Raw genomic sequence first — 12,209 nt, forward strand, 5'->3', positions numbered from 1 at the left:
AATGTTGAAATATAATTAATGGACATCCCATCCCTCCCCCCTCAAAAAAAAGAGGTAATAATGATAATAAATAAATTAGTAAATAAATAAATAAACAAATAAATAAATGAATAAATAAATAAATAAATAAATAAATAAATAAATGAATGAATAGATAAATAAATGAAAATAAAAAGAAGAAAATAACAATGCCTCAAGAACCCTCCCATCCATTACCAAAGTATCAACTTTGATGGTCATCACTCTACACCTGTTTAGGACAGTCTAATTTTGCTATAACACGCATTTCCCATAGACACCTGCCCAAGTATTCTCGGGACTCAATACACATACTCAATTACATGTAACAACAAAATACAAGTTTTTCTACATGAACTTGTGCATAAATAAGCTACATGTAGGGGAATCTCATCCTTCCATTATACTGCAGTGTATGCCCTTGACCAATGACTAACATTGTTTCACAGCATGAACAAAATCATGATCCCTGTACGTGTAATAAGCTTGCTCCCTCCCCTCTACAACGCTGCACTACGTCCAAGCTCTCGACCACTATAAGGACAAAAGGAGTGAATGAATCCCCTTAATACTTCTTCCTTTGTTCCCTCCCAGGCACTGGAATTGAGTTCCCTGGTCATCTGCAATCAAGGTCCATCTCTCAGCAAGACCAAGGCTCTTTTGATACCACATTAGTCTCTAACAATGCCAGACCTGATCCTTTAGCCAGCAATTAATCTTGGCTTTGTGTGATGTCACCCTTTAAAGCTCTTCTGGGGATTTGCAGTCAGAGCTAGTGTAGGAATAGCCATCTCACATACTGCCTTGGAATATTCCTTTCAGATTAATTACCATGGTAGCAACTCCATCACAGGTTCTACCACTTGTTTGAGAATATCCAGACATAATCAAAGTGTACATAACATTAGATACTTTTTTTTTTATTCCTCTTGCAGACATGAGCAATATTCCATAATGTAAAATTCAGACATGATGATACTAATGCTAAGGCTAGGGCTCTGAATGAATATTTGGCCTAACTAGGTTCAAAATGCTTCAAGTACAAATCATGTATCTTGCTCAACCTGATATCCTCAAAGAGGAAGCTATAGAGCAGATTTTCTTTTTTTTTTAACTCGATTATAACATAACTTACTTTCATCCTTTCATTTCTTGTATACAGTATGACCGCAAAATCATACTCTTGATGTCAAATAGGAGTACATAGGATGGTCCTAATAACAGTGTGAGCCATGAACCAAAAACAAACACAGACTATTACATCTAATGACTCAAATAATAAGATAAATTACAACTTTATGACTTTATGGCCAACTTTTGGCTTCCAAACTTCATATTGATAACACATCAATCTGATAAGGGTTGGGTTCACTACAATGTCTTGCTGGCAGATTGCAATTTACCCATGGTCAACAGAACACATGATCTACATGATTCACATGTAACATAGATCAGCAGTACATCGCAACTGTGAGCTTCTGACATACAAATAGTCACAAGTACCTCCACTTGAATAACTAAAAGACCTCTGGTGTACAAACTTGTATGTATGCAGTTGCCATGCATGCAGTAAAGCAATTGTTTACAGTTCGCCATAAAAAAAAAAACAATGCCTGAGGCAAGAGTTCCATATCCCTCCCCCCCCCCCCCTCCCTCTTAAAATTGAAAAAAAAAAGAAAAGAAAAAAGAATGGGATGAGCTTAAATATCACTAACATCAGAACATATAATCAGGAATGAAGGAGGTTCACATGGGATTCCTTCCCTGTTTTTTGAATTTACATTTCAAAGATCCTGCTAAATAATTTCTTAGTCTCCATGACACACTTTCTGTTGTAATTTGGTCGTGCTTATCTTTTTTTTTTTTTGAAGGGTATGTACTGCCTTAACTAGTAGTAGTACCATGTAGACCTATGTCTTTCTTTTCAATACAGATTTTTTTTTTCAAAAAAAAAAAAAAAAGGTCTATCATCAACCAACCTCTAACCAAACATTCAAACTTCAAAGGGCAGTGGTTGTTCCACCTGGGTCTTGGATCTATACGTTTGAGATGCAGGGCCTTTCTGGGCAAAAAAAGCTTTGAGTGAGAGAGGAAACAGACCACTTCAGCGGGTTATGCACCCGACTTTTTGTATCAGTTGTATCAATATGATGAAGTGATATCACATAAACACTACACTTTTCGTACAGGGTGCAAACGATTGTCAACATGTTGCGCTATACAAATGATGCACAGGATAGAGTGCGTTCGCCTCGTGCATGTTTCACAATTGTAAATACCCTCGAGTGCACTACGCCTACACTAACGCCACGAAATAATCCTGTGCATCATTCGTTTTATAAAATGGGTCGAAAATTCGAAAACTAACATCATTTTTCAGCGTTTTTCACGTACCTTTGTGGGTCAAGACGTCCGAAGATGTTCGTCCCAAACTTTTACGCACGTCGCACTCGCGGAAGTCCCGCACATACAGTATAACTATAAGTATAATGGGGGGTTGGGTTTCCGGACACCCGCATGAAAACTTACTTATTTTACATAGAATATGCACCCTTTACCTTAAAGACTTGATATAGACTCCTCATATAGGCCTACTAGACAACATACTCTGAAAACGGCGTGAGAATTAACCTGCTAAATCGTTGGATTTGCTCTTCAAAGTGACTCCATGTACGCGTACGGTCCCATAACGCTTGGTCTACTGTACTGTACAAAGTGTACGTATAGTACAGTATACGTACGTACGCCACATATGTTATGCACAAGGGAAGACAGGCCGGCCGGCCGGCAGCCCGAACTAGAAGTTGTTTACAGGATTGACAGCGCGTACGCGTATGCATGCAATTCATCAAAGGAGCCGCCGCGCGCGCAGACGATCGGCAATCTACCATAGGATTACAGGCAGTGCAGTTGTACTGAAGTAAAGGAAGGAGGTGTGTCTCATTTCAGCGCTTCCTATTGGCTACATTCTTGAACCCATTTTATAATTCTTTATATCACACGCTTCCCATCAAAATAACCTGCATGGGACAGAACTGTCTGTGCAAGAAATTTACAATTGTAGGGCTACATTTCATGCAGTGATTTTGGTGGTTACATTTACAATACAGACATAGTGGTTCTAAATACATAATTTTCCCGGTTGCTGGATATGCTTCTTGTTATATTCTATTTATAAGAATTCACTAAAGTTAAACCAAAAGGTCAGTCGAGTGACAAGGGATTCAGTGTAACGTAAGCTGCCCATAATTTGACCACAACACTGTCCAAAATTTTACCGCCTGCTACATGTAGAAACCTAGGCTATGACGTGCTTGTGCGCACGGTCAAACCTTGGCACAGGAGGTCGAACCTTGGTGCTGGTGCCATATACTCGATGGTCTACGTAAGCAATATTTCACTAAGCTTGTGATGCGTGAGTCGAAAGATGTAGGCCCCTCCTTGAATCTACATGATATTGCAAACTGTCTAGAGTAGAATTAGCACTTGGTTCTAGATCTACTCAGACTAGGGCCTACACGTTAGATAGAATATTTATGATAGAAATAAGGATCACATGCTAAAATTATGACTAACTGATGCAGAAGGACAATGAATCTGAATCCTGTTTAACGTTACAGGTTGCAGTGACTTAACAATTACTAGTAACTGTGTTAGACTCTAGAACAGTGTTCTATATATTCTATACACAGCGAATATACGAGAAAAAAAAATAAACAGAAGAAATGCATATATAGAAACTCTATTCAACGCGTCTAGGAATGAACACTACCGCTCGCGCTCCGACATGATTGGTAAAATGGTACGTGATGAAACCCACACTATCTCACCTACCACCACCACCCCAATACTTAGTTTTAGTACCACTTCGATACGGAGGCGGTGGTTGCAACGACGCCAGGCTCTCTGGGGCTGCTCGGGTAAACAATCTGCCAATCCCCGTGCAGCACAGTTATTCTAAGCAGCACAGTTATTCTAACTTGCTGAGTTGAAGCCCCAGCCGAGTATCTTGAATCCCTTGGTCTCGCGTTTTACTCAGCTGAGACCTAGATCAATCTCGTAACACCGGCATAAATGATCAAAATAATACATCCTCCTCAGATACAAGACTTACACATTTCTTTCCAAGAAGTTCGAAGAACCGCCTGACAGCGTACCGCACAGCGAGTTCATTTACCACCCGTAACCGTACCCGCGATCCTCAATTTTCTCCACCACCAACACATTCACCTTTTTGCGACGTTTCTGATCCGCGTTTTGGTATTGGGATTTGATGCAGGTCGAACGTGTGAGTGTGCTGGTGCTATCGTTCAGTGTGGTCTGCAGTGTAGATGGGGCATGGATAGTTTTGATCGCTGCGGATCTCAGGCAAAGACACACACACACACAATACTTGAACACGATACACTAATAGTAATACTGATACACACGCCCAAAAATAGGACACCTGACACAGAATTTAAACGGTTTCTCGTTTCAGTTAGATGACAAGCTTGCAAATTCAAAGATGAACTGTTGCAAATTAACTTCACTTCACACAATTAAAGCTACACATCAAATTCATCTTCTGCTGTTATTATAAAATTCATATGAAATTGTCTGTGCTGACAGATAGACTACAGTATTAAGATGTCGTTTTCTCGTAGATGGCGCTATACCAGTGAGTGGTATTGTTCATGTTTGACCGGTGACACATATGACAGTGGAACCCATTTCGAGGACTGCTTGATTGTCCTTTTTACTCTTTCAGCTTCGCAAAACTGCTTTAGAAATCATTCTTAATGAAAAACTGTAAGCATGGCCGGCGGAACGGGGGAGGGGGGGGGGGGGCCTCAGGCCCCCCCCCCCCACTTTTTGTGCACCATACTTGTTTGCAAAGGAATACATAAGGTGTCATCACTTTGGGCCTCCCCCCCCCCCTTTTTTTTTAACCCGGAAGTACGTAAGTGGCTCTAAAAAGAAATAGATAGAGATCTTGAAGTGTGATCGTGGTAAGGTTATGTTTTTCCGCCGAAGACCCTTTTTTTCTTTGCTTGTCAGCTGAAGAAACCTGGAAGTGGAAGGGGAGAGATGAGCTGAGGACATTTTTTTTTTGCTTGTCAGCCGAAGAAACCCAGAAGTGGAAGGAAGGGGAAAGATGAGCAGAGGACATTTTTTTTTTTTTTTTTTTGGCTTGTTAGCTCATCAAACCCGGAAGTGCCCCCCCCCCCCCCTTTTGAAAATGCTCCGCCGGCCCTGGTAAGTATAATTAATCAATGAATCATTAAAATGGAATACCATGCATTGAAGCTATGATTGAACAGTAAACAAGTGAAGAGTTTGTTCACAAAAACCGATAAGTCCATTTTTGAAGATTTTGAAGTATGGTCTCTGTCATAAAGTACAAAATAATACCTTTTAAATGATATATTGGTTACTACATATAAGGGTACATTTTTGAAGTTATGGTCAAAAGGAGCAAAAAAATTTTTGTTATTCTCTGTATTTTTCTTGACCTTTAATCGCAAATATCTCCATTTGGCAAATATGGACTTATCGGTTTTTGTGAACAAACTCTTCAAGTGGTACCATGATAATGTGTCAATTTGAATACCAAATATCACTCAATGAGGAAACAGTCACGTCTACCTCCAGTACAAGTCTAATCTTCAAACAGAGACTTCAAATGTGAAACGCCGATCTCCTGCCCTGCACATACACAACCATACTTTAATGTTGGTAGGGTGCAGTTAATTCTGAGTATACCAACAGAACAGAAACTGAAACACTTTCACCATCAATTTGAAATGAAATATAAGAATGTATTTTCATGCATGGATGGGTGTAAACACACAAATATACAGTAGTCAATGAATAGGCCTATGTTTTGTGAGGTATAGCTCTATAGAGTAAGCAATATAATTTCATTTTCGGTTTTGTTCATTGGTCTAGGGGTGAACAGTAAGCTTTCCTCTATCAAAAGTGTTAGCATTTTCATTTGAGTGATTACTATAGTCTAGTTACAATGGGTTTTTTTTCTTCTCAAAAACCTACCTCTTCATGAAGTTATATTTACATTCACACCTCAATGTTGGTCTTCTTCTTCTTTTTTTAGATGGCTTAGTCTCAAACTATTTGAGACTTTGAAAGTGAGAGCAAAAAGCAAAAAAAAAAAAAAAACAACTATTGGCAAAGTGATGCCAATTAAGAAGTTTGAAACTATTGTAATGAAAATGGAAACTTGTTAAGTTTCCATTTTCTTTACAATAGTATTCCTTTACTGAGCAAAAGTCAATTTCTGAAGCCTATTGAACAGGGTCAAGCAGCCTTTTAGCTTAATATAAACAGAAAGAATACAGCAAAGGTAATCCCACCCCCTGGCTGCCTTGAAGAGACTCATATCTCATATTTCATATCTGTCTTTAGTCGTTTGCCATCGTTTATTTTAATTTTGGAATAAACACGTCTTTAAATGTGTAAATCTATGACTGATTTTTAGATTGGAACGCAGTTTTTTTATAACCAGTTGAGGACGAGCTGATTTTGTTTTTTGACTGTTTTATAAAACAGTCAAAATCTATTTGAATTGGAACAAAATAAGAAAGAATTTTAAAGTCTAGCATTGCTCTTGTAAATTAAAATTCTAGTCTTAATCATATATACATGAAGTGATCATGCCAATGTGCACCACAACTATCTATGCATTCATACTGTACTTTTATAATATATTAATCCACTATTAACATGTATTATCATCATTATTATTATCATAATCATCAGTATTATAATTATCATTATCATCATAATTATTATTGACAGTAGCAAGAACAATAATGCAGGCTGATGATGATCCGAGAAAAAGCCAAATCACATTTTATTTCTTTTTAAGATTGTCATCATTATAGAGATAATTCCATCCAGATACTGATACAACTGGCTTACACAAAACAGCGGTAATTCTCATGATCAGTCCCCTTAAAGATCATCTCAAAATAGTAAGAGTTACACTGCTGGACTCTTACCTGCACACCTAGTGATCATTGCTTTAGCTGTATGCAAACAGGCAACGGACAACAAAAGTTTTTTTGTTTTTTTTTTTCAAAACGCTAGGAGAGAGTTGGTGAAATCCATATGCTGCCCTCTATTGGTGGAAGCTCAAGAATGTGTGATGTCACAAAACTCCAAGTGGAAGGAATATATATTTACTAGACAAAAATGTAATCACATTGCATTTTGTATGATTACCATGGGTAGTACAAATTCTCTTTACTTGTTACTAATCAAGGCTAATATCATTCTCCATGCCTTCTGCAGAGACTCCAACCCAAAGCACCTTCTGATCTGGAGATTCTCCCGCCTGAAACCCCTAGCAAACGGGAGACTCCAAGTTGACGTGTGCGGAGTGCGAAGTTCCTAGGGTTCTAGATGCTCTCTGGTGCTATCTAAGGTTTGTTTTTTCAACAAACAATAGCAATAAGTAAGAAATCCTTTCCAACGGGAGACACAGAGCCAGGGCGGGAGAAATTAAATCTCAAGCGGGAGAACAGGAGATTTTGCAAAAATGGGTTTTCGGCGGGAGATCTCCCATCGAAAACGGGAGAGTTGGAGTCTCTGCTTCTGAGTTAGCCAGGTCAATTGGTCTTTTGATGTCACAGATGTATAAAAAAATGGTGAAATCCATATCAAATTATATTTATTGATCTGTTGGGAATCATATATTATTGCAGAGGTCCCACCTAAAGAGATTGGCACATGGAACTTACAAACACTTTAAAAATTCAAAACTTTTGAACAGATTGCATAATACATGTATTCCTATGATTTTCACTGGTATTTTCAATTATTTCTTGCGTTCACTAGAGCTTGCATAAGTTGACATGCATGGACCAGTGAAGCTCTGTTGAGTGTACAGTTGACTAAAAGGAAAATTTGTGACTTTTTTATTCCCTCGACTTTCACAATTTGTTGACTTATGCAATGCAGACTTAGTTGAGGTTTATTGTGTATATTCCAGAAACTTTCCCTGTAACAAACAATATGTTAACCCATTGAGGACAGACTGATTTTGCTACAACACGCATTTTCCATAGACACCTGCCCACGTATACTCAGCACTCGTCCTCAACGGGTTAAGGTTCATTACCTAATAAATGTCAGATTTAGCATACACACACATACACCTACTCATTAAGACTAACAAACTTGCACACACACACACACACACACACACACACACACAAACAAAACAAACACACACCTCACACACACCTTTTTCCCCTCTAAGTGGTGCATCAAAATATATAAACAAGCCACTGTGGATGTCCTTATATGTTCTTGTTCTTGCTCTGAATTTTATATTTTGTTCTGTATCATGTGTTGTTTTATGCTTAACACCAACATACAGATTCAATGAACAACAGCCCAGGGGCTGATAGTGTTTTTTTTTTTTTACTGTATTGAAAACAAACATACCTAACTTCTTTTTTTTTTTAAACTCTATAGCCTCCCATAGAGCCTTACATACACACAATAATTTTCATTAAGAAAGAAAGAAAAAACAAAACACAATCAAAGAAAACACTCTGTGCTAGAAGTCAGAAATCTATTAAAAGGATGTCCAATGTTGGTGAGTGTGCAACATGTGATTGACCAACATTTGAAGGCAGTCACAAAAAAACTTTCACAAAGACACACTGGAGCATACCCTTCCACCCATACAAACACACAAGTCACATTATCAAGCACGACAAATTTCATTCACAACAATCCTAATATTGAGTATTGAAGTATAAAATACTCTTTTTTATTTTCACTCAAATTTGGAATTCGCACAGGATTACTGACGTAGAAAATTCTCACTGGTTCTGCTTCAAAACTGTCAAACCCTACTGTCATTTACAACACAGCAATTCAATGATATGACACATCAAATACAAAACAAAAAAGATTGGAAAAATTATTTCATAACAATTGCAGAGTAGAACACAGAAGTACAGTAAACTTTTATGTGAAATAAAATGCAAGATATCTCATATACTATAAGCATTTGTCATGCTTAAATCTGATATATAGCCCAATATGTGTGGAAAATATGAACCCTACACTTATGCGAGTCAAATATAAAAATAGATTGTGGCTTCTAGTACTGAAAAATACCTCACCTAGTAATACATTAGAATAAACAGTGACCTCAATTCTGTATCATTAGCGACCCCACAGAAACATGTATATTCCATGTCAAATACAAGTGTAAAACTGTAAAACTCAAGGATTGTATGAGATTCCATGCTCCAGTCATTCTGTCCATGAAACAGATGACGATTTTGACACGGGGCTCGTCACAGCAGTCAAAATAACAGTTGCAGGGCTTGCCCTATTTTACCATTGCGCCCATTACCATCACGCGCATATTCTTCAATTTCATGTATCCTGTCTCACTTGGCTCTGACTCTTACTTGAATTTCTGGCAGCCTGAATGGCTGTCCCTTTGTGTTGTTTTCATTTCACTTCAAACTTTTATATACTCAGGGTGGACATTTTCCTCTTTAGAAATATGGCCCTTATCAGGGTAAACACTCAGTTACATGATACCCTAAGTAGGGCTTTTATCACATTATGAGATGAAAGTGAAAGTACACTTTAAAAAAGGTCTCCTCATTTACTGCAATTAAAAAAATAAGAAGAAAACATCACAACAAAACAAAAACAAAAACTCAAAATCATAAAACCCCAAAGCAAACAAATCACACCTACTTTCAATTCCTATGACAAAATTAGGGACATGAACAATCATTTATCACACATGCTGCTTATGTTCAGCAAATTGAATTCATGAAAAGTACACGCTTGATGGTTGTGAGATGGTCTTTCATCATTCTTTGATGAATTAAAAAATATGTTTAAAAAAAAGACACCAAAAAAGAGCACCAGCAAGAGAATTCTGACAGGTAAACTCCAAAATATTACAAGAAATATCAAATAGAATGTAAACATAGACTCTGTTCTATTAAGAAATACAAACAAGCCCTACCTATGACTTGCAATGTTGGGCACTCAAGCTCTATATTCCTGAACACATGACAGTTTCACTGTGACTTGCTACAATGACAGAGTGTACTTCATTCTTTCATTGCAGTAAATGCACTCTGTACAATGTACATATAAAAAAGATACCCTGCAGTGTAAAGCACACATATACATTTGTTCTCCAGTACTGTAAGATTTATGTGACCAAACTAAAAAACACTGCCGTTTATTTCTTCTTCTTTTTTTTTAAAGCATGTGCTCTTCTTCAGTGTTCATTTTGTTTTGTTTTCCTTCCATGTCCAATTGCAGTCTCATGCCAAGTCTTTCAAATGGCGCTGCTGCTGTACTATTGTTCTAATGCACACACGTAAATGCAAACTTGTTTTACACAAAACTCCTTCCGGTCTCCAAGTCAATCACAAATCTTGCTGCCCATCACTCCTGCTGGATCTAATCTCTCTAATTCGCCCTCTATCTATATATTAAAAAAAAAACAACTGTCACATCAATAAGAGACTGTTAACTGACAACAAACAGCACTACAAATATTCAACTGTTTTGACTGCTATAATCTCCTACACATGGTTGCTATAACACTTAGAAGTCCATCATTACAGACAGTAACAGGTAATTTTTCCATCATCTTTGCTGCTAATATCATGTTTATTTTGTTCTGAACATCATATGAAGAGATACAGTGTGAATTAAAAGATCCCCTATCTTACTAGGAATTCTAACAGAAAGCTGTACGTTATAAGGTTGACTCAAAGTGCTTCCTAATTATAGTATGCAACTGCTCCCTCATCTAAAATACAATTGAGAAAACAGGGAGTATTAACAGTTTTTGTTTGATAAAAGGCGATGGTAGAAATGATATTCAAGGCACACAACTCTGAAAGATATTCAGCCAAGGCTTCAAGATATAACACTCCACAATTGCCAACTGATATCTGTTCACATATTTGACCTTAATATTTGTACAACTCTGGATATGACACTTTCCTTTATAGCTTTTTTCCCAATTATTCAGACCTACATACAAGATACAGAGTATGTCAATGTGCATACATCTGATTTTACAAGGAACAGTTATTCCAACATTCATTCATTCATTCCATTTCAAGGCATAATAACATTTACAAAATTCAAAATACAACTGTCATGCTATATGTCTGAAATGACGGAATAATAAGACAGAGAAGGCCTGGTAGAAACGATCCCTTACAAACAATTATCATGTTACCTGATTCCCAACACCCCCCCCCCCCCCCCCCCCCCCCCCAAAGGAAAAAAAAAATGTCAAGGCTTGGTTTGAGACTGGAAGCCATTACAAGGGAAAAGTTTCAAAGCGTTTGTGCTAGGATCATAATGGCTGCAATGTTAGACACAGAGCTTGTGTCTGCAGTCAAACCAAGGCTTTGCAAAAAAAAAATCCACATAGATTCAGGCCGAGAACAAGTGAATGTCTGCTGCAAATCCGGCATGGGAGATATAACACAGACAGCATGTTAAAGCTTCCTGCAATAACCACAGTCAGTTGGAAACATGACCGAGCATGCACCCAACACTTCCTGACTTATGTGAAGAAAGGGAGCTAATGTTTTTATTCACTTTCTTTTTATTCTTTATAAGGAGAAATCTATGAAGGAATATATATTACAGAGATGATTCAACACGACATAGATTCCTGGATAATATTCAAGAAATGATCAAATCTAATTTCAAAAACAAAGATTATGGGCACAATTATGACAGAGGCACTGTAATAACATTCCTCATGAAATAAAAAAAAAAAGGTGCAAATAATACCCAAAGCAGTTATAGCCAAACGGAGTAATATTATTGCGGACAGAGATGTGTCATCTTGCATTTTTGCGGTACTCATCCGAAATAAAAAAAGAAAAGAAAGATGCACTAAGCACTTTAGAAAAGAGAACATTTAATGAGAAATAGATGAACGCAAGTTGATTCCTCATGTTACACATGACAATCAGTGCAAAAATATCCTCATCTATCGCCAAAGAGATATTGGCAAAATGTAACATTTGCCTGGTCATTTTTCTTCAACCACTGTGTCCTGATTTCTTTTTTTATTATGTGTCCAATATTTTCCATCCTAGCTCTCCTCAACCTCTTCACTTTTGTAATTCATTACTGTTGTCTACGTACATGTCACAAACCAATTT

This window comes from Diadema antillarum, unplaced genomic scaffold, assembly GCF_040938485.1.
Source record: "Diadema antillarum isolate AM-2024a unplaced genomic scaffold, OU_Dant_1.0 seq00000765_RagTag, whole genome shotgun sequence".
NCBI classification, from domain to species: Eukaryota; Metazoa; Echinodermata; class Echinoidea; order Diadematoida; family Diadematidae; genus Diadema; species Diadema antillarum.